Genomic DNA, 5,200 nt, shown 5'->3' with positions numbered 1-5,200 from the left:
ATAATAGTTACATTAATTGAGCATTTGCTATGTGCCAGAAACATATTAAATTTTTAACATGAATTGCCATATTTAATTCTCACATGACTGAGAGGCAGGTAGGTATTATCATTATGCCCATTTTATAGATAGGTAAACTGAGGCTAAGAGATTGAGTAACTCACTCACCATAACAAATTCGTAGTGATAGAGCCAGAGATTCAGACTTAGAATTTCAACCTCTACATACAGGTTTCAAGAGGCAGAACTTGCACGACCTGCATCAGCAATATCTGGAGTACTTGGTAAAGATGCAGATTCTTCAACACCCCAGGCCTGCGGAGTCAGAATTCCTAGAAGTGGGGTTCAGGAATCATTTTAATCAAATACCCAGGGTGATTTTTATGAACATTGAAGTCTGAGAAACACTCCACTCCCTCTACCATTCAGATACTAATTGATTAAATTAAATGTTCTAGCCCTCTAGGGAAAAATAATCTAAGGTAGGAACATTAGCTTTTGCTATATTTGATTCTGATGGCTCGGAGCAGCAAAATTGTCAAACTGATAAGGTGGAATCTAGCACTACTCACCTCAATGTTATACCTTTAATTAAAGCTGGGGCTACTCACCACAGTCGGCACCCTGTGGCGCCCCTGTTCTTGTATCAGGAGCAGCTTTTCCCAACTGACATAACTGAGAGCACTGTGATGAAGTGCAAGGAGCAACAGCTCTGTCCCTTACTAATGGTGTAAAAATAGAAGTTATTTAAATTCTCTGGGCCTCAGTTTTATTTGTGAAATGGGAATAATAATTCTCAGGAAACAGCTTTATGGCAAAGAATAGATTAAATTTTTACCTCATTCTTTATGTGAAACTTATACAGCCTAAAGCCTGAGCTGTAAGAGATATTTAATAAATGGCGATGTTGATTTTTATAAATAGCCCAGCGCCTGGGCTATTCCTTCTATTTTCTGTGTGATTTAAGGATAAAAGCAAAGAACCTGGCTTTTCAATTAGACGGTTATGGGTTCAGGTCCTGACTGTCCATCACTAGCTGTGAGACCTTGAGCAAGTTACTTAAGCACTTTAACTTTTATCTTCTCACTCATGACACAGGAACAAATACTTGTTTCCTACAGTTCTTTTAAGAATTAAAAGAAATAAAGTACACAGAGTTCTTCGTGTATAGTAAGCACTAACCACCTGTTGCTTTATCTCTCATTTTAAAGCCAAATTACCTTGGTTTCTCAACAACCTTAGAAAGCAGTTTGTTATAGTTTTATCATTGTGATTTTATCGAATTCTCATTTCTTTCAAGTCAGTAATATAGTAATTTAGTAATGTTTTATTAATTTATTGATTAGAACCTAAACATCATCTAAATATTAGATACAAAACATTTCCTTTATACTGATTTCCACTCCTTCCTTATCTACCTAAAGGTAATTCATCCAGAATTTGTTCCCTTAGAGACCATACAGTGCAAGCTGTTTCTTTTCCAGGCAAGACATTGGCAGCCAAAAGAAGTGAAGCAACAGAAAATCCAGGTCAGCTGCAAAGATGATTAAATAGTTAGAAAATGAGATTTGTGAAAAATAATTTTAAAATATAGAAGTTGTTTCTTCTGGAGATATTGAGCACAATTGAACGATGATCTTGATGATCAAATGCCTATGCTACAGGAAAGGGGCTACTCGATTACCCTCACTTTCCACAGAAGACAAGGGTCTCTGGGCCTAATTACAGCATGAGGGATTTAGAGTTAATATATGAAAGATGATGGTAACAACAGCTGTCAGGTTTCTCTGATTCCTTTTCTATTATCCTTTATAAATCTCCCAGAATCATAATTCAAATGTCAGGCTTTGACCACATGTATTACTTCTCTAAGCTTCATTCATTCACTCAACACACAATTGGTGAGCAGTATTTCTGCACTAAGCTCTGTGTGGGCTCTGGAGATACAAGAACCAGATGGACATGCTCACTTTCCTTATGGCATCATAGTCCAATTGGAGTACATATTATGCTCAGTGTCCTTAGAAAGGTAGATCTACAGTGCAGTAATCATTTCCTTTTTCAGGAACTTTGGAACTTTCTACAACACTCTATTTAGTAAAGATAATAAATTTCAAATTCCGTAGTATGTAATTCAATTTCTTTCAAGATCTTACCCTCCTTTCCAGTTTCGTCTCTCAACATTCTCAAAACATGCCCCAACTACACATAGTTATTTTTTACCTTAGAGTTTTGGCTTATGCTGTTTCTTCTGTTTGGCATACTCTGCTCCCCACCATCACTGACCCCAGGAAGTAGAGTAGTTCTCCAACTCAGTAATGGACACGTCGTGAATTCTGTATATCAGTATCACTGATAGATTGTGAGCCCCGAGAAAATAGGAATCATGGAACTTCATGGTGGTTTAGTGCTTAGCAAAGGATGTGGCTCGTATTATGTAATCAATATGTGGATGATGAATATAAGAAGGAAGAAAGGAAAGAAGGAAGGGACAGAGGGAAAATGGGAACATGAGAAAAAAAGAGGGTGGAAGGAAATGAAGGAAAGAGTCTCATGTGATGGGATATTTCTAAGTCTTAACTGTATCTTATCTTTCCCAAAGGCCTCTTTCCACTCTCTGCACAACCCATCTACCTCAGCCTCTGCCCCCAGCTTGTAACCCACTATAGAAACTAAAGGAAAAATAAAATCGACTTGAGTCAGAAAGACTCAGACACACCTACAGAGCAAGCTTTTATAATAGCGAATTCAGATAAATGACTGTGGCTGAGGACAAAGGGAAAAGGAGAAACTCTCAGATCAGAGAGGAAGACACAGAAAAATGTGAAGACTAGTAGGGCTAAGGTTTAGAATGGGAGGGTGAGGAAGAACCTTCTTTGGAGTGTACCTGAGAGCTGAGGCCAGACTGACTAAGTTCTACATTGTCATGCTTCCTCACATCCAAGGAGGACCAATTGTTCAGAGTTAGCCTTGGCCCGGAGAGCATCTGTTTGGAGATAACTGGCCAGGGCACTGAAGATGCTTCCCTGGCTTCTGCCCACCTTAATCATCCTGGACTTTTGCAATCCAGAGATCTGGTATGAGGATCATTGTAATATAAACTGTAACAGTCGGCTCTTCTTTTTGTAATGGAAGTGCCTGACTTAGGCTTTGATTGCAGAGACCTCCACTTCAATAATGGCTATGTGGAGGGAAGCCAGCCACAGACTAAACAAAGAGCTAGATGCCAGGTGCCCAGCCCCCATGTCAGACTTCTTTCTTTTAAAGATCCATTTTGATTTCTATAACTGACTATCTTCACTTTAAATTCCAACTCTTAGATTTTAAATTCACCAAGAAAGAGTAAGCCCACAAAACCCTAGGCCCCACCTTTAATTCCAATAAAAGCAGAACTCCAGGACTGCAGTCTCTCTACCTGCCATCTTACTGTGTGTCCCCAGGTATGTCATGTAAGTTCCAAGGCCTGTAAGTAATAAATCTTCTTTCTTTTTTTTCCCCCAAGTTTCCTGATGGTTATTGCTGTGGGCATGGGTCCTAATAAGAACCATGAGGTCTGGTCCAGCCACAATATTGGTTATTGATAGGCTGAAATCAACACAAAACAGATATGGACATTTGTAACATGAGAGTTATATGAAATAATTCAAAACTGTCCATTCTGGGTTGAATTCAAAATATTTTTTTAAAAAGAGCACAATTACTAAGACTTCCTGGATGGTCGCCAAGTTCCCCTTAGCATTGTCCTGCAGCAGATTTTATGAAATGTGGGAGGACACTCCCATGACCACCAGAACAGGCGATGGGAAAATTAATTTATAACCCGTATTAATTTCCTAGGGCTGATCTAACAAATTATCATAAACTGTGGCTTAGGACAACAGAAATTTATTATCTCGGAGTTCTGGAGGTTAAAAATATTAAGTCAAAGGACAGCAAAGCTCTCTTGGAAAGCTCAAAGAAGAATGTTTCCTTGCTTCTTTTACCTTCTGGTGGTTGCTGACAATCCTTGAAGTTCATTGATTGTGGCAGCATAACTTCGATTTCTGCCTCTATGTTTATATGGCTGTTTTCTCTGTCTCTTCTTATAAGGATACCAGTGATTGTATTTAGGGTCCACCCTAATCCACTATGACCTCTTCTTAACTTTCATCTTAATTACATCTACAAAGGCCCTATTTCCAAAGTCACATGTACAAGTACCAGGGTTTAGTAACCGAACATATCTTTTTGGAGGAAAAAATTCAATCTGCAACTGAATGCTAAATGTTATTTCTTATCACAGCCTACAGTGAACTGGTGAATTAGATGCTGTAATGTGATAACTTACTCTAACACAACTATTGGGAAAATCCCATCCAAAAAATGACTCAACTACACTAGAATTTCCTAATTAGTGTTCTGCAGAGTACTGTTTCTGAAGATGTAATTAGCTGTGCTGTGACTCAAGGGTTATGTATCTATTAGGATCCCAGTTAGAGAAGCAGAACCAGTAGGTTAGATATACCATGTTCAATGTCATATATCATTTATTATATATTGTATATCATATAGCATATATATTATATAGCATATATATCAAATAGTTTATATACAAAAGATTTTATCTTATGTAATTATGGGAACTGCTGCAGAAATCTCTGCAAAGTTATCTTCTTATCTGTTATTGAAGCTTGAGGTCCACAGAACAGGTAACAGGTAACAAGGAAAGATGGATGTATAGTGGGAAGAATAAGGATTGGAATCCCTTAAAACAGCTGAAACTCACGTTAGTTCTTATTGCTTCTGACCTTGATGGCATGGGCGTCCTCTTGGAGAAGCTGGGGCCCTTCATCGTGGAGCTAAACATACACATGGCGCATGAGTTGGAGAAGCTGAAGGAGGATTCATGGAAAAGTGGAGCAGTTACAGGCCCAGGGGCTGCCTCATATCAGTGAGGTGAGCAGCAGATAAGCAACAATGTGTGAGAGCTTCAAAATGGCTGCTGCTTCGTTTCCACCTTCCAAGCATTCCACAAGAATGTTTCTTGTGGTCTAGCCTAACCAAAAACATACAGAGAAGGAAATTCTGGGAAATGTAGTTCGGCCTAGCCAAGTTGACACATTACAAAGCCACCATAAGTCCCATAGCCAACAGATTAGGCCATTCGTTATCTCTCTGTGAGAGACTCATTAGCCCATCAGTATATCGAAAGCTCAGCAAA

The 5,200-nt window shown here is 38.8% G+C and overlaps 1 long non-coding RNA gene across 1 annotated transcript; it reads left to right on the top strand.

Annotated features, from left to right (window-relative positions):
- Positions 1–1,508: 1,508 nt before the first annotated feature.
- Positions 1,509–4,836, top strand: LOC120591190 (uncharacterized). Its single transcript, XR_005649857.1, has 3 exons — positions 1,509–1,529; positions 3,321–3,440; positions 4,818–4,836. It is a non-coding gene; the product is annotated as an uncharacterized LOC120591190 (long non-coding RNA).
- The last annotated feature ends 364 nt before the right edge of the window (positions 4,837–5,200 follow it).

Source organism: Pteropus medius, unplaced genomic scaffold (genome assembly GCF_902729225.1).
Source record: "Pteropus medius unplaced genomic scaffold, Ma_sr-lr_union100, whole genome shotgun sequence".
NCBI lineage: Eukaryota > Metazoa > Chordata > Mammalia > Chiroptera > Pteropodidae > Pteropus > Pteropus medius.
Note: the sequence above shows the minus strand (reverse complement) of the source record. Positions and strands in the feature narration are given on the sequence as shown.